The sequence below is a fragment of the Theropithecus gelada genome, chromosome 4 (genome assembly GCF_003255815.1).
Source record: "Theropithecus gelada isolate Dixy chromosome 4, Tgel_1.0, whole genome shotgun sequence".
NCBI lineage: Eukaryota > Metazoa > Chordata > Mammalia > Primates > Cercopithecidae > Theropithecus > Theropithecus gelada.
This window is the reverse complement of record NC_037671.1, coordinates 36,780,542-36,798,949: the sequence shown is the minus strand read 5'-3', so window position 1 is coordinate 36,798,949 and position 18,408 is coordinate 36,780,542. Positions and strand designations below refer to the sequence as shown.

Here is an 18,408-nt window from a genome sequence, read left to right as displayed (position 1 = left end):
CCTGTATCTACTAAAAAATACAAAAATTAGCCGGGCGTGGTGGCAGGCACATGTAATCCCAGCTACTCAGGAGGCTGAGGTAAGGAGAATTAATTGAACCCGGGAGGCAAGAGGTTGCAGTGAGCCGATATCATGACATTGCACTCCAGCCTGGGCAACAGAGTGAGACTCCATCTCAAACAAAAAAAACAAAAAAACAAAAACATAGTTACCATACGACCCGGCAATTCTACTCCTAGGTATATATCCAAGAGAAATGAAAACACATGTTCACAGAAAAACACGCATATAAATGCTCTTAGATGCATTATTCATAAAAACCAAAAAGTGGAAACAACTCAAATGTCCATCAATGGATGAACGGATAAACAAAACGTAGTATATTCACACAAGGCAATATGAATCAACCATGAAAAGGAACGCAGTTGCACGCTACAAAGAGGGGTGACCCTTAGAAACATTATACTAAGTGAAAGAAACCAAGGCCGGGCGCGGTGGCTCACACCTGCAATCCCAGCACTTTGGGAGGCCGAGGCAGGCAGATCAGCTGAGGTCAGGAGTTTAAGACTAGCCTGCCCAACATGGTGAAACCCCATGTCTACTAAAAATACAAAAATTAGCCAGGCAGGGTGGCATGTGCCTGTAATCCCAGCTACTTGGGAGGCTGAGGCAGGAGAATCTCTTGAACCCGGGAGGTGGAGAGATGACAGTGAGCTGAGATTATGCCACTGCACTCCAGCCTGGGCAACAGAGCAAGACTTCTTCTCAAAAACACAAAAACATAGGCCAGGCGTGGTGGCTCACGCCTGTAACCCCAGCATTTTGGGAGGCCAAGGTGGGCAGATCACCTGAGGTCAGGAGTTCAAGACCATCCTGACCAACCTGGAGAAACCCCATCTCTACTAAAAATACAAAATTGGCCAGGTGTGGTGGTGCATGCCTGTAATCCCAGTTACTCGGGAGGCTGAGGCAGGAGAATCGCTTGAATCCAGGAGGCAGAGCTTGCGGTGAGCCGAGATCACACCATTGCACTCGAGCCTGGGCAACAAGAGCGAAATTCCGTCTCAAAACAAACAAACAAACAAAAAAAGAAGCCAGTGACAAAAGGCTCATATGATTCAATTTATGTGAATCTTCCAGAATAAGCAAATTTATAGAGACAGAAAGTTGTTTGGTGGTTTCCAGAGCTGAGGGAGGGGGAATTAGGAAGTAGCTGTTAATGGATATGGAGTTTTTTTTTGGAGTTATGGAACATTCTGGAATTAGATAGTGGTTACCCAACTTTGTAAATATACTAAAAGCCACTGAAGTGTACATTTGAAAAGGGTAAATATTATAGTATATGAATCATATTTCAATAAAAAAATATGTTTATATAAAAGATCCACAGCTCCTTGGAGAGCTGGCTGAGTCCATCTCTGAGGAACATGGAACATCTTCACACCTGAAAGCACGGGCATTTTCAAAGACTGGTGTTAACGTATGAAAAGGATGTCAGAAGCCGGGCGCGGTGGCTTGCGCATGTAATCCCAGCACTTTGGGAAGCCAAGGTGGCTGGATCATTTGAGATCAGGAGTTTGAGACCACCCTGGCCAACATGGTGAAATCCCATCTAAAGATACTGAAGATACAAAAATTAGCCAGGCATGGTGACGCACACCTGCAGCCCCAGCTACTCGGGGGGCTGAGGCAGAAGAATCACTTGAACCCAGGGAGGTGGAGGTTGCAGTGAGCCGAGATCACACCACTGCACTCCAGTCTGGGCAACAGAGTGAGAACTTGTCTAAAAACAAAGAAAAGAAAGAAAGAAAATGATGTCAGAGTCCACTTGAAGAAGTTCCCACTGGCCAAAGATGAGACAATTTGAGCATTACTGAGAATAATGAGTGCAAGTGCTAAAATGCATCAAATTTATAAAAATCCATAATGATAATGAAAACCAAATTCTAAAAAAAAGAAAAAAAGGCTGCGAGTAACCACATATCTGCAAGAATGTGGGCCACTGGATTCTGCACACACTGCTTTGTGTAGGTGTGATTTGGTACAAGCACTCTGCAAAACAGTTTCACATTATCTATAAGGTTGAAGATCGCACACCCCATGACCTAGTGATTCCATTCCTTTGCATAAACCCTGGAGAGCTGCATGCATATGTTTACCTGGGGATATGTATAGAGCAGAAATTTTTTTTAAGTACTTTTTATTTTATCCCTTCATGGAAGCCAGCAGAACTTTTCCTAGTAGACAGAAATCAGAAAAAAACCCTGATGTCTTAAACAGACTAGACAAGTATATCATGGTTTATTCACATATTAGAAACTATTATATATAAGGAAAAATGAGATGCCAGGTACAGTGGCTCATGCCTGTAATCCCAGCACTTTGGGAGGCCGAGATGGGCAGATTGCTTGAGCCCAGGAGTTGAAGACCAGCCTGGGCAACATAGGGAGAGTCCCATCTCTACAAAAAAAGTTTAAAATTACCTGGGTGTGGTGGTGCACACCTGTGGTCTCAGCCACTTGAGAGGCTGAGGTGGCAGAGGTTTTGAGCCCGGGAGGCAGAGGTTACACTGAGCCGTGATGGCACCACTACACTCCAGCCTGGGTGACAGGGTGAGATCCTTTCTCAAAAAAAAAAAAAGAAAAGAAAAGAAAATGAAAGGACTGATGCTACAAATAACAACCCAGATGCCTGGTAAAAAGAAAATGTTAGTTTAAAAAAAGAACAAACTTTAGATTCCAGGAGTGGAGGCTCATGCCTGTAATCCCAGCACTTTGGGAGGCCGAAGTGGGTGAATCACCTGAGGTCAGGAGTTCGAGACCAGCCTGGCCAACATGGTGAAACCCCATCTCCATTAAAAATATAAAAATTAGCTGGGCGTGGTGGCATGTGCCTGTGGTCCCAGCTACTATAGAGGCTGAGGCAAGAGAATCACTTGGGCCCAGGAGGCGGAGGTTTCAGTGAGCTGAGATTGCGCCACTGCACTCCAGCCTGGGTGACAGAGCAAGACTCTGTCTCAAAAAGTAATAATAATAATAATAAAATTAAAAATAAAATAAAAAAGAACAGACTTTAACGAAATACATAATTCATTACTTAAAATTTAAAAAGACCAAGTGTGGTGGCTCATGCCTATAATCCCAGCACTTTGAGAGGCTGAAGCAGGATGATCACTTGAGCCCAGGAGTTCAAGGCCAGCCTGGGCAACAGAGGGAATCCCCATTTCTCTAAAAAAAAAAAAAAATGAAAATAAATTAAAAAGACAGCTGGGCATGGTGGTGCACTCCTGTGGCACCAGCTTCTCAGAAGGCTGAGGTGGGAGGATTGCTTGAGCCCAGGAGCTTGAGCCTAAATGGGCCAAGATCACGCTACTGTGCCCCAGCCTGAGCAAGACTCTGTTTCAAAAAAGAAAGAAAGAAAGAAAAATCAGAAAATTCAAAAAGAAACAGAACTCTTTGGTTTTGGATGCATACTTAGGTGATAAAACCAAAAACAAAGCAGTGAATAACCCTAATGATCTAGAATGGCAGGTTCCAATTGGGGAGGCAGGGGCTTGTGATGGGAAAGGGTCTGAGGGGGTCCTTTGGTGCTGTGGCAATGTTCGGATTTGTTTTACCTACATTATGGAGACACTGGCTTTATATTAAATTTGTTAAAATGTTGCTGTGGTTTGAGTGTGTCCCCTCCAAAACACATGTTGAAATTTGATTCCCAATGTGGCTGTGTTGGGAGGCAGGGCCTAGTGAGAGGCATTTGGATTACAGGGCACTGTCCTCAGGACTAGATTAATGTCACCTTGCGGGAGCGCTGTGGGAACGGATTAGTTCCCATGAGAGCACGCTGTTATAAAGTGAGCCTAGCCTCTCGTCTGTGTCTCTTTTGCATTCGCTCACTGTCGCTCTGGCACCTGCTCCTGTCATATTAGAATGCAGCCAGGTGGTCCTCACCAGAAGCCACGCAGACCCGATGCCATGCTGCTTGGACTTCTCAGCCTCCAGAATTGTGAGCCAAATAAGCTCCTTGTCCTTTTAAATTACCCAGGCTCAGGTATTCTGTTATAGCAACACAAAAAAGACTAAGACAAATGTACAACTTATTTTATATATGTTTATATTTTTAAAAAGGAAAAAATATTCATTGGTCACCATTGGAGGTTGCTATAGCACCAACTCATTTCTTTAAAAATGGATAAATAGGCTGAGTGCAGTGACTGACACCTGTAATTCCAGCACTTTGGCAGGCCAAGGGGAAGGCCGATCACAAGGTCAGGAGTTCGAGACCAGCCTGACCAACATATGAAACTCCATCTTTACTAAACACACAAAAATTAGCCAGGAGTGGTGGCGCGTGCCTGCAATCAGCTACTCAGGAGCCTGAGGCAGGAGAATCACTTGAACCCGGGAGGTGGATGTTGCAGTGAGCTGAGATGGTGCCACTGCACTCCAGCCTGGGTGACAGAGCTAGACTCCATCTCAAAAAAAAAAAAAAAAAGATAAATAGGCTCAGCGTGGTGGCTCACGCCTGTAATCCCAGCACTTTGGGAGGCTGAGGTAGGTGGATCACAAGGTCAAGAGTTCAAGACCATCGTGGCCAATATAGTGAAACCCCGTCTCTACTAAAAACACAAAAAATTATCCAGGCACAGTGGCACGCACCTGTAGTCCCAGCTACTCGGGAGGCTGAGGTAGGAGAATCACTGGAACCTGGGAGCCAGAGGTTGCAATGAGCCAAGATCACACCACTGCACTCCAACCTGGGCGACAGAGCGAGACTTTGTTTCAAAAAAAAAAAAAGGATAAAGGGGCCGGGCTTGGTGGCTCATGCCTGCAATCCTAGCACTTTGGGAGGCTGAGGCGGGAGGATTACTTGGGCCCAGGAGTTCAAGACCAGCCTGGGCAACATGGGGAGACCCTGTCTCTACAAAAAAAAAAAAAAAAAAAAAAATAGCCAGGCTTGGTGGCACAGAGCTGCAGTTCCAGCTACTGTGGAGGCTGAATTGTGAGGATCACTGAAGCCCAGGAGGTTGAGGCTGTGGTAAGCTAAGATCATGCCACTGCTTTCCAGCCTGGGCAACAGAGTGAGACCCTGTCTCAAAAAGCAAACCAAAAAAAGGATGAAGGGAAGGAATGGAGCTTTTATCCTTCAGTATGCACCATGTTTCAGAATAACAAAATAGGTGAAGAGGAATAGTTCTTTGTAGAAATCTAGCTCATAAATACAAACAAAATGATCAAATTAGAAAAAAAGTAACCATCTGGAGAGGAGAAAGTGTGATGGAAATCGGACTTGAGCTTGCAGTAAAGATGCGATGGCCAGAGCCCTCAGGGGTCCTCATCTTTCTGTGCCCCTGGTCCCCCAGCTGTTGCAGGGAGTGCCTGTTCCCTGCAGACCACAATACCCCAGCAGGCCACACCCACAGTGAGATGGACATGATTCTCTTTCTTTGTTTCTTTCTCTCTCTCCCTTCCTTCCTTCCTTCCTTCCTTCCTTCCTTCCTTCCTTCCTTCCTTCCTTCCTTCCTTCCTTCCTTCCTTTCTTTCTTTCTTTCTTTCTTTCTTTCTCTTCTTTCTTTTCTCTTCTCTTCTCTTCTCTTCTCTTCTCTTTTCTTTTCTTAATAGAGACAGCATCTCCCTATGTTGCCCAGGTTGGTCTTGAACTCCTGGGCTCAAGCAATCCTCCTGCTTTGGCCTCCCAAAGTGCTGGAATTACAGGCATGAGCCACCATGCCCGGCCTGGACATGCTCATTTGCCTATGTTTCACATACTATTTCATGTCCAAAATTCACACAAATATTCCTGAAGTTCTGCCAAGAGAGGCACAGTCCCTCAGTGCAGCCCCTGGAGGAAGCCCACAGGGCTGACGTTTGGAACAGAGTGCTGGCCTCCTCTGCCACAGCCCAAATGAGCAACGGTCAGAGAGGCCCGAGGGCCAGGGAACGAGGGGGTCCTCGGGAGAGAAGGGAAATCCCGAGCTGACACAGGCCTGGAGTGCCCATCCCCGAGCTACTGCCTCATAGACGCCCATTACCAAGGCAGTCCTGGGGGGTGCCCTCTCCACCCTTACATTCCTCAGGTGGCAATTTTGTGATTTGGTTGCTCCCTGTCCAAATTGTCTTGGCCTTGTTTGGCAGGAAAGAAGGAAGTCCCCTGTGATTTGCCACCCGCCCCCAGCCCTGTCCAGGGGCCCCCAAGCTGAGCCAAGCCAGCTTTGCAGCTTACCAGGACAGCTGGTGCAAGGGGGAGGGGCCGTCAACACCCAGGCCATGCTGGGGCTGGCAGAAAGGTCCACCCAGCTGTCAGGGCCAATGACAAGGGGCTGGCAAGGGGGCAGAGGCAGGGATCCTGGGCCCTGTAGGGTAGGGGAGGCCTCCTATTAGAGGTGCCCCGTCTGGGGCAGGGCCAAGTGGGGCAGGTGAGATGGTGGCCAGTCATCCAACACCTGGGGAGCAGGCAGCAGTGGCAGCCCAGTGTCCGATGAAGCTGATGATAGAGGTGACACCAGATATCCTGCTGGTGGTGGCGGGGGAGCGTGGGGAGGGCTGGGGAAGGGGCTGCAGGAAGCGGGAGAGCCAAATTCAGCCCCATGCTTTCGAATCCCAGCTCTATCACACACTCACCGAGAGACCTTGGCAGGGAGCTGCAAGTCCCTCCGCAGCCTCAGCTTACCCATCTGAAGATGGAGTGCTATGAAGGCAAAGGGGAGCCTGGCACAGTGCTAGCACATAGTTCATGCTCAATAGACATCGTGTTGTCATTATGGAAGCTGGGACTGCTGAGGGCTCAGTAGGGGTAACCACGGTGGTGGCGGCTAAATACTGGGCAGATCCACTGACTGGCAACTCCAGGGACAAGGACACAGTGTATGTCATTCACTGCTGAATGGCCCGACGCCTAGTTCAGCACACAGCACACCACACGCAATACATATTCATTTAACATTCAAAAGGATGAACGCGTGAGAGTAAAACTACAAACCAGCAGCCACTAAGACGGCTTGTCAGCTAATCAGAGGATCCAGAGTAAGAATCTGAGCTTAAATCTAACCGCTTCCTGGCTGTGCAACCTCAAGCAAGTCATTTCAGCCCTGAGAACCTCAGCTTCCTCGTCTAGGAAATGGGAATAATGATCATTAATAAATACCATCCCCACAGGCTTGTGGCAAGGCTCAAAGCAGAAATGGATATGGAAATAGAGGGGGTACTGCCAGTGTCATTCTATCAGGTGGGGTACCCATCTCTCAGCAGCTGTGGGTGCTGGCTGCCAACAGCTCACAGCTGCCCCCTTCCCCTGAGAGCTGCCCTCAGTTTACAGAAGCTGCCTCATCTGGAGATGCAGGGGGAGGCTAGGCCCTTCCCTGGGAGCAGCCTGCAGACAACGACCACCCGCTAAGGGGCGACAAAGGTCTGGCCCCTTGTCTGGAGGAAGGTAACCCTGTGAGACTGGCTGTTCATAATCTAGAGCTCTCCGTGGGATCCTAGCTGTAAGCACATCTTTTCCTGCTCTAATATGAGCATGCCTGCAATAAGTCATTTGCCCGGGAATTCCTGTCTCAGCTCTGCTTCCAGAAGACCAGACCTGAGACAGGAAGTATTTTGTAAACAATGACACACTAGGCACAAATATGTGTTTTTAAATTTTTTTTTTTTTTTAATTTTAGGAAACATTGAAAGTAGAGGAGTTAGCAATGTGAGAGGAGGAGGCGGTCAGCTCTGTGGACAGGGGTGAGGGGCAGGGGAAGGCCAGTCATGCTGCTCTGCCTCCACCCAAACCCTGCCTTCATGGAACGCTTGGGCAGGTAAGGGAGACAGACAAGAAACCAACAAGAGCATAATGTCAGGGATAAGTGCTATGAAGATGATAAAGTAGGATCAGGGGATGGGGGACAACGAGGGCTATTTTTGATGAGACGGTCTGGGAGGCCTCTCCGAGAGGGTGATGTGGGTGGAGATGTGAACATCATGAGCCATGCAGGCCTTTGGGGAAGAGAATTCCAGGCATAGGGAATAGGAGTGCAAAGGCCCTGGGGTAGGGTGTTTGAGGGGCCCAAGAAATGACCTGGGGATCAGTGAGGCTAGGATGTACAAGAGGAGGTCTGAGGTACTGGGCAGCCGGATCACATAGAGCCCTGTAGGCAATTATAGGGCTTTTTTTTTTTTTTTTTTTTTTTTTTTTTCTGAGACAGAGTCTTGCTCTATCACCCAGGCCGGAGTGCAGTGGTATAATCTCAGCTCACTGCAACCTCCACCTCCCAGGTTTGAGAGATTCTCCTGCCTCAGGCTCCCGAGTAGCTGGGACTACAGCTGTGTGCCACCATGCCCGGCTAATTTTTGTAATTTTAGTACAGATGAGGGTTCACCATGTTGGCCAGGCTGGTCTCGAACTCCTGACCTCAGGTGATCCACCCACCTCGGCCTCCCAAAGTGCTGGGATTACAGGCATGAGCCACTGCGTCTGGCCTGTTATAGGACTTTGGGCTTTATTCTGAATGGCAGGGGAGTCATTGAAGAGCTTTAGCAGAGGAAGGATGTGATCTGATTTAAGTTTTTTTTTTTTTTTTTTTTTGAGACGGAGTCTCGCTCTGTCGCCCAGGCTGGAGTGCAGTGGCCGGATCTCAGCTCACTGCAAGCTCCGCCTCCCGGGTTCCCGCCATTCTCCTGCCTCAGCCTCCCGAGTAGCTGGGACTACAGGCGCCCACAACCGCGCCCGGCTAATTTTTTGTATTTTTAGTAGAGACGAGGTTTCACCGTGGTCTCGATCTCCTGACCTTGTGATCCGCCCGCCTCGGCCTCCCAAAGTGCTGGGATTACAGGCGTGAGCCACCGCGCCCGGCCCTGATTTAAGTTTTAAAGGACCTTTGGCTAGTGAGGCAAGGACAGGGCAGGAAGACCAGGTAAAGACTGCTGCAAACATCTAGGAGAGGATAGTGGAGGCTGAGAAGGGAAGGCAGCAATGGAGGTGACAAGAAGTGGGTGGATTCTGGGTGTTTTGAATGTAGAATTGAAGGACTTACTGATGACAAGATGAGGTGTCAGAGACAGACAAATGCAACTCCCAATTTACAGAGAGGGCAGAAGAACATACTAAACAACACCAAAGGGATGCAATCAACAAAATCCAGTCTGCAGGAAACACAGCAGGACAAACCACCTGCTTTCTCCCATAGATAAACTGCAAAAGAATAAGAAAAGATGGAGAGAAGAACTGTGGATTGAAAGAGACTAAGACATATCAATCAATCACAATGTGTGAACCTTACCTGGAACTTGATTTAAACAAACTATTTAAAAAACAAGAAGACATATCTCAGACAACAGGGAATGTGAATACTAAGTGAATATTTGACTATATAAAGGAATTAATACTTATTGGGTATAATAATGGTATTGTGATTATGTTAGAAAAGTCCTTATCTTTTAGAGAAATATCTTGATTGAGATGAGACTGGACATGTGTTGGTATCTGTTGATGCTAAGCCATGAGTCTATGACTGTTATATAACATTTTCTCTACTTCTGTAAATGCTTATAATGTTTCACAATAAAAAGTTTGCAAATAAAAGAAGAGGAAACAGAATCCAAGGGAGGGGGTTGAGTGGCCCTAGGCCCCTCAGTGAGTCACTGTCAGGGCCAGGACCTCAGCCTAGACCCCCAACTCCCAGCCCTCCAGCCCCGCCTCGGCTGCCCCTCTTGTCCTCAGTGGCTTGTCAAGGCTAGGCCCCAGGAACCCAGGGATGAAACATGTGACCTCAGGGAAGGCCCAGATTGGGCAGAGTGGGGCTGAGGTATGCAGGGTCTTTGCCAGGCCCTGCAAGGAGAAGCAGGCCCTGGGCCACCTGTCCCAAAAGGTCCAATGAGGTGGACCATTTAAAAAGGCCTGCAGCAGCAATCCAGGCTGGCTGTCCCACCAGCCTCACCGCCCATGTCCGCTCTCGTGTTCCTGTGCTGATTTCCTCCCCAGCCCCTGAGCCCATCACTCACATTCCACCTTTGCATCTTTTTCCCTGCTGTCGCTCTGCCTGGAATGTACCCCGCACTCCCCCCATCTCTGGATCTGACCATCCTTTCCTTCCAGGTCTGCCTTCTGCAGAAGACAACCCTCCTTCAGTCTTCCAGAACACACCTGCCTCCAGTCTCTGAGACAAGAGATTATCCCCACTCCTTGACGACAGGTGCCGAGACACAGAGTCTCACAAGCACAGCTTCTGGAGTCAGACTGCATGGCTGTGAATCTGGCTCAGCCACTAACTCACTGTGTGACCTCAGGCAAGTCACTTAACCTCAGTTGCCCCATCTGTAAAATGGGGATAACCGCATGAGGTTACTAAGAGGACTAAATGAGTTAATAAATACGGATAAACAAAAGAGTGCCTGGCACATGTCAGGGATCCCTGGCCCCTCCTTTGTGTCCCTACAGGACTCCCCAGTGGTACGCAACCACCACTTTGCCAGATACCCCACTTCCACCATACTCCTTCTGCAACCCTCCTGATACCCAGATGTTACCTCACCTTACCCCCGTTCCCATCCCGCCAGGTTTCAGGCACCACAGGTCTGGGAGGAGGGAGAGGGGAAACAAGCCCAGGAGGGGACCAGCTAAGAACCAGTCACAAATAAAAACTCTCCAAACATACGTGGCAGTATGTGACTCAAATGCCATCAGATTAAGGGGAATGCAGTGCTCATTTTTTTAGCTTTCTAAGAAAAAAATTCCCAGTATCATCAAGTGCAGTTTTAATTTGTTTCCTCATGAGTAATGATATTTGTTTATAAAATGCAGACAGCACAGAATGGGTGAAAGAAAGTGGATGCATTCTCCCTCCATCCCGGCGATAGGCTTCCCCCGCAGGTAAGCTCTAATCACAATCAGGTATGCAGCCTTCTACGCATTGTTATCTAAATATGAACAGAGAGGAACACATGTACATGTACTTTAAACATTGGATCATACTACACACACTGTTCTACAAAGCCACTTGCTTTAACTTATCAGTACGTCGTGACCATCTTTCCACACTGGTAATAAGCTCCGCCCTGTCTTGTCTCAGTGTCCCCAAGCACCTAAAGTGGTGCCTGGCAGGGAGCAGACATCCAGAGAGATCCGCTGACTAAATCCCAGAACGAACAACTGCCTGAAATCACAGCATACAAAGAGGTCTTGACTTTGTCACTGGTCCCCCTGACAGACATCTAGTTTCGCTACACTGACTGTCTCTGCTCAGCTAATCTTTGCACCCTGCTCAGAGTGTACCTGTGGGATAAGTCCCAAAAAGTGGAATTGCCAAGTCAAAACTGTGACCACTGTTGCCAAAAACACAGTGCTAACGTATGCTCCCTGACTGACATGAGAGTTCCAGTTTCCCACGCCCTCTGCCAGATGAGAGCTTTCTTAGGATGAGGACTTTTATTTCTTAAATGGATTAACCCTATTTAGCAATTCCACCCTTGATCACCACATCTCCCTTTGTCCCACCTGCATAAATGAGAAAAGTACTGTTTTATTATTTCTCAGCATCAGTAAGGAGCCAAAATCCACAAATAAGGGGCTACTCTCTAGCCAGTATAGAAAGTTAACAGATGGGAAATTTGGAACATCTCACCTGTTTCTAAAAGTGGATGTGTTAATGTTTTAAAACTGTCAACTTCAAACAAGTATCTATTGATTCTTCCCCCACACTCAAGAAGAGAAAATTCTCACCCTCTCTCTCCACTCCTCCCTATCCCAGCCTACACTGGCCACATTTAGTCAATAAAAATTCAGGGCCAGGGACGGTGGCTCATGCCTATAATCCCAGCACTTTTGGAGGCTGAGGCGGGCAGATCACTTGAGGTCAGGAGTTTGAGACCAGCCTGGCCAACATGGCGAAACCCCATCTCTACTGAAAATACAAAAATTAGCTGGGTGTGGGCGTGGTGGCAGCCACCTGTAATCCTAGTTACTCAGGAGGCTGAGGCAGGAGAATAGCTTGAACCTGGGAGGCGGAAGTTTCAGTGAGTTGAGATCGTGGCATTGCACTCCAGCCTGGGCAACAAGAGCAAAACTGCGTCTCAAAAATAAATAAATAAAATAAAATAAAATAAAATAAAAATTCAGGACACCTAGTTAAATCTGAATTTCAGATAAATGACAAATACAGTTTTTTTTTTTTTTTATTAAAAATATGTCCTGTGGAATGTTTGGGACATACTTAGACTAAAAAATAACAAAAACACATCTGTCGTTTTTCTGAAATTTAAAATTCCCTGAGTATCCTGCATTTTATATAGAAAGACTACCCTGGCCCCTACCCAGCATTTTAATATCAAGTGATTTTTAGCCTGGACAATGTAGTAAGACCCCAGCTCTACAATAAAATTGAAAAATTAGCCGGGCATGGTAGCACACCACCTGTAGTTCCAGCTACTCAGGAGGCTAAGGTGGGAGATCCCTTGGGCCCAGGAGGTCGAGGCTACAGTGAGCTATGATGGTGTCACTCACTCCAGCCTGGGTGACAGAGCAAGACTCTGCCTCTAAAAATAAAATAATAATAATAATATGGAGTGATTTTAAAATAATAACCAAGGTAGGCCGGGCACAGTGGCTCACGCCTGTAATCCCAGCACTTTGGGAGGCTGAGGCAGGTGGATCACAATGTCAGGAGTTCGAGACCAGCCTGGCCAAGATGGTGAAACCCTTGGCTGGGCGCGGTGGCTCAAGCCTGTAATCCTAGCACTTTGGGAGGCCGAGACGGGCGGATCACGAGGTTAGGAGATCGAGACCATCCTAGCTAACACGGTGAAACCCCGTCTCTACTAAAAAATACAAAAAACTAGCCGGGCGAGGTGGCGGGCGCCTGTAGTCCCAGCTACTCGGGAGGCTGAGGCAGGAGAATAGCGTAAACCCGGGAGGCGGAGCTTGCAGTGAGCTGAGATCCGGCCACTGCACTACTAAAAATACAAAAATTAGCCGGGTGTGCTGGTGGGCACTTGTAATTCCAGCTACTCAGGAGGCTGAGGCAGAGAATTGCTTGAACCCAGGAGACGGAGGTTGCAGTGAGCCAAGATGGCGCCACTGCACTCCAACCTGGGCAACACAGTGAGACTCTGTCTCAAAATTAATAATAATAATAATAATAATAGCCAAGGCCTCCTCTGCCCTCCCAGTTTTCAGGTATCCTGCAGCCCCTCACACCCAAGGTTGAGGTCTTCAGAGGCAGCACCCAGGGGAGGGTGGAGGGGAGCCCCCACCCCAGTCCCCAGCCCAGCCCTCCCCTCCAGGCCACCCTGCCCCTGGCTGGAAACCAGCCACAAAGTGTCCACAGCAGGTGGGTCTGAAGTGGCTAATGGGTTTTCTTCATTTGGCTTTCCAGTACATTCTAAATTGCTCCCCACAGACACGCTCCCTTTCTGGAAATGGCACCAGCAACTTCCCTGGCATTAGAGGTCCTGTCTCCCCAGAGCCAGCTGAGGCCAGGCTCCAGTTGATCTTGTCCCTTCAGCCCACCTCTGGGTTCCTCCCAACCCATCTTTCCTGGTGGTGAACACTATCTGTTGCCCCATGGGGTGGGTGCTGTCAGCAGGCGACCTCAGTGGGCAGATGCTTCAGGGACTGCTGCTGCCACAGAGTCACCTGCCAGAAGGCATGCCCAAACCCAATGCCTGATGGGCACAGGATGCTGGGGTCTAGGGCCTGACTCTCCCAAGAAAATGGGCATGACCTGAAAGGCTACTCTAGCCCCAGGGCACCCTGTTGCCTGTTGGGACTGCATCAGAGTCCACTTCCCCTTCATCCAGTCCCACTTCCTTCCCTGCTTTCCACAGTGAAGCTCTAGGACTCCTCCCCTACCTGCCTGCCAATCCTCATGGCTACTTCCTGGGACCCTAACCTGCCCCCAGGTCCGCAGCCCAGCCCTCCCCTCCAGTCCACCCTGCCCCTGGCTGGAAACCAGCTATGAAGTGCCCATGGTGGGTGGGTCTGATGTGGCTAATGGGTTTCCTTCATTCATCTTTCCAGTATATTCTAAATTGCCCACAGCAAACCCATATTATTTTGGTAATAAGAAAAAATAATAAAAGCTACTTTTCTTTAAGAAAAATGTAAAACCAAACCAAGCAGCGTCCTTCTTATCTGGTATACCCACTCCTCCCCCAACTCCTCCACCTGGTTCCCCAGGGAGGGCCCCCCAAATCAGTGAATGCCCACACCCCTAATGTCCTCTCCTGTCCCTTCTGTCCTTCCAGACCTGTAGCCAGTTTCACTTCTCCAGGGAAGGCTTTCTACCACCAACTCATTCTTGCTGTGGGGATACCTGCAAACTTCCGAATGGGTTCCTCATCTCCTAATGGGAGAAGAGTGCAAAATATGTCCTGATATTGGTGAGGAGAGAAAGTAGATGATAGGACCAACAGTCACTCACTCAGTCCATAAGCCAGAGCTGGGTTTACTCTGTGCCAGGCCATGGGGCCACCGGAAACAGCACACAGACTCTGCCCCCACAGACCCCACAGCCCAGCAGGGAGAGGCCATCAGAAGCCCGAGAGGACACTGCGTGATGGGAGGGTTCCGAGGGGAGGCAGCCAGGCTGTGGGGAGGGGATTCATGGGTGGGGCTCCCAGCCCACTGGGGAAGCCTCTGGAGGGAAAAGGAGCCTCAGTGGGCTCCCGAGGGTGAGAGATTTGGGTGGGAAGGAAGAGGGAGAGGAGGAGACAGGAACAGCCTGTGCAACAGCCTGCAGGTGACAGAAGCCCCACTTGCCTGAGGAACTGAAAGCAGCTCAGGGCAGCCGGGGGCAGAGGGAGGGCGAGAAGGGAGAAACCGCCTGGCTGTGGGAACAGTGGCAGAGCCATGCTAGGGAGACTGCATGGCTGTCAAATAGTAACGCGGGCCATTGTGGAATGAATGAAAGATTGAGTGACTGAATGTGAACTCTGGGAAATAGCTGGCAACCTAAAGGAGAGGATTGAGTCCCCTCTTGGGCTTTCCCTCTATTCCCCAGGACCAAAGAGCCACCCAAACCAGACAGTTCTCTTTAGGCCCTTCCTAAGCCTAGAAATGTTGATGTCCTTCACAGACACAGGCCTGTGGCTAGGCCAGAACCCTTGGTGGCAGCCTCTTCCTCTGAAGTGGGTTTGCTCCTCCACACACTAGGGTCATGAGACCCCTGAGAGCTTGCTATGAAGACCCCAGAGGCTGAGGACGGCCTGGCTTGGGCCTTCCCAGCTTCCCTGATGTTGACCTGGATTTTCCCAAGGACTGGGACAGAGGCAGAGACCCTGGTCTAAGGTTGGCACCCCAGGAAGAAAGTGCCAACCCAGCAGCCTGAGGAGAGCCAGACCTTCACATCAGGCCTTCCCCCAAGCCAGGAGCAGGCCTGGACACTCAAACCAGGGGCCCATAAGACTCTCTGGAGCCAGCAGGTTGCAAGACTATCTCCAAAAGCCATAGCTGCCCATCAACTCCAGGCTTAGGAAGGGCCTAGCCAGACGTGGTGGCTCAGGCCTGTAATCCTAGCACTTTGGGAGGCCGAGGCGGGCAGATCACCTGAGTTCAGGAGTTCAAGACCAGCCTGACCAACATAAATAAACCCTGTCTCTACCAAAAATGCAAAATTAGCCAGGTGTGGTGGTGCATGCCTGCAATTCCAGCTACTTGGGAGGCTGAGGCAGGATAATCGCTTGAACCTGGGAGGCAGAGGTTGCGGTGAGCTGAGATCGCGCCATTGCACTCCAGCCTGAGCAACAAGAGCGAAACTCTCTCTCTCTCAAAAAAAAGGAAGGGCCTAAAGAGAACCGCCTGGTTTGAGTGGCTCTTTGGTCCTGGGGAATAGAGAGAAAGCCCAAGAAGGGGCTCGACCCCCTCCCTCAGGTTGCCAGCTATTTCCCACAGTTCACACTCACTCATTCAATAAGTCATTCATTCCACAAATTATTTACTTGGTGCCAAACCCTGCTTTGGTGCAGGGGCAATGACAGGGATGAATCAGACAGATTCCCAGCCTGTAGGTACTTCCAGTCTAGAAGGAGATGAACAAAACGAATAACGCAGCCACAAGGCAGTCCAAGAACATAGGGCAGGGAGCAAGGATCTCACCTGCGGTATCAGGGAAGCTGCTGGAGGCGGTGGCTTGAGAGTGGTGATTTGGACATGTGATAAAAAGGCCAGGATGGAGGATGGAAGCTAAATCGCTGACAGACAGTCGTGTTTGCACCCCAGCTGTGCCAGGGGCTGGGGCAATGTGGGTTATTTATGGTTGTGCCTAGAAATAAGCGGCCATATGTGTCACTGCCTATGTGGTGCAGAGCTGGGCTGTTGTGGGTAGGGGCAGCTGGGGCTTGAAGCTGGGTCTGGCCAAGCTCCTGGGTTTGCCACCATGTCCCCTACACCCTGATGACCCTTTAACCTTTTCATGGCCTCTTGTAAGGTGAAAATAAGGGGCAGAGACAGCTCCAACAGGCAGTAAGTGACCTGGGGCTTGCAGGGGAGGGCAGTGCCCAGCAGCCCATGGCTTCTGTATCTGCGGGCCTTTTAGCATCATCACCTCCTTCTTGCCTCCTCCTCCCTCCCCGCTCCCATCCCAGCTGTGGGGGAAGGGGTAGGGGACAGAAGGAAATACCTTTAACCATAAGCCAGACAGGCATCATCTGCTGTGTTTCTCCCCAGCCCACTCTGATCCATAAATAGCCTACGCACCAAGCTGACACCAGCCCACCCACCCCTTCTGGTAGCAGTCCAGAGACCCGGACCGCCCGGGCCCAGGCCCCAGCTTCCCAAGGAACCTATTTCCGGCGCTTTTCCTGGGGTAAGGGCCTCCGTTGCCGGCTCGCTCCCCCAAGGGACCCAGCGCAGGGGCATCCTGACACTGCCTGGGTGATGCCCGAGAACTCTGTCCCCTGAAAACATCCCCGGACGCGCACCCACTTCTCTCCAGGCAACTGCCCAACCCTTCCAGGGCTCTGGCCCAGGGAGATGTCAGTCCCGGCGCCCACTTCCAACACGCACTCCCTAACTGGACACCCACACACACAACCCCCCCGCCCTCTATTCAAGGGCCAGACCCCCTACCTGGGGGCAGGAGAGCCGGGCACCATCGGCGGCGCCTCCGGGCTACGCGGGACGTCTGGGGCTCGGCCTCAAGCCCGGTCGACTTCCCGGGGGAGGAGGGGGCTGGCGCTGCCGCCCGCCGCCACCGCGTCTCTCTGGGATATCGCCGGGGCTGCGGGAAGGAGGAAGGTCAGAGCCGAGGCGGAGAGGGGGGAAGGATGAGGAGGAGGCGTGCACAGAGCAGCGCAGATTAGAGAGGCATTTTTAGCGAGCCAATGGCAGCGCGGCAGGGCGGCGCGGTGGCTGCGCAGGTGGACGCGCGGCTGCTGCCTGGGAGGCAGCAACCAGTTTGGCAGGCGCCGGGGGTGGCGGGTGGCGAGTGGGGTCCGGCTCCCCGCCGCTTCAGCGGACCCCTGCCCCAGCAGTCTTGCTTGGTTCCCTCCTCCGGGGGCTGCCCGCGGCCCCGCGCGTGCTGGGATTCCTCCCGTGCGCCCTCCTCCCTAGCCCTCCCAACTGGCGCGCTCGGAGCCCGGGGTGTTGCTCCCCGCCTCTTTCCCCATCTCCCCACCGCCCTGGCCTTTCCTCCTCTCCCGAGCCTCGGCGTCCCTTGGTGCGTGCGGGTGCCTGCGTGGCGGCTGCGCCACTGCCCCACCGATGCCCACCCCCGCCCGCAGCTTCTGCCCTGTGACCCCATGGGGCAGGGTCGCTAACCCTTATGTCCTAGTTCCAGCAGGACCGTCTGTCGCCATTCAAACTCCAGGCCATGTCCTTGGGGCTCTCTAGGGAGCTTGGGGCCTAACAGGGGACCCTCAACGGCCTTCACTCTTCCGAACTTCAGCCCTGAATGCTGCCTGGAGCCTGGACGCTGCAGGCGGGAGCGGGGCACGTACCTATTGAAGGCCTGTTCTGTATCAGGCACTGATGAGGAACTGGACTGCAGCAGAGGACAGAACAGACCAAAACTCTGCCGTCTCATAGTTCACACATGTGAGGGAAGATAGATATTCAGTATCAGCAGCTAAGAGTGTTTTTTTGTTATGCTTTGTTTTTGAGACGGAGTTTCGCTCTTGTTGCCCAGGCTGGAGTGCAATGGCGCGATCTCGGCTCACCGCAACCTCCGCCTCCCGGGTTCAAGCGATTCTCCTGCCTCAGCCTCCCGAGTAGCTGGGATTACAGGCGTGCGCCACCACGCGCGGCTAATTTTGTATTTTTAGTAGAGATGGGGTTTGTCCATGTTGGTCAGGCCAGTCTCGAACTCCCGACCTCAGGTGATCCGCCCCCTCGGCCTCCCAAAGTGCTGGGATTACAGGGGTGAGCCACTGCGCCCCGCCCAGAGTGTATTTTAAAGTGGTATGCACAGAGTAGAAAAATAGAGCCGGAGGAAGGGAAAGG

General features: G+C 50.7%; 1 protein-coding gene across 1 annotated transcript in view; it reads right to left on the bottom strand.

Moving 5' to 3' along the window:
* Positions 1 to 17,251, bottom strand: part of PACSIN1 (protein kinase C and casein kinase substrate in neurons 1) — a 64,471-nt gene extending 47,220 nt beyond the window's left edge. Inside the window, exon 1 of the mRNA XM_025382860.1 lies at positions 17,038 to 17,251. The gene's annotated coding sequence lies outside the window, so the exon portion shown is untranslated. The remainder of the gene's footprint in view (positions 1 to 17,037) is intronic.
* Positions 17,252 to 18,408: the final 1,157 nt, after the last annotated feature.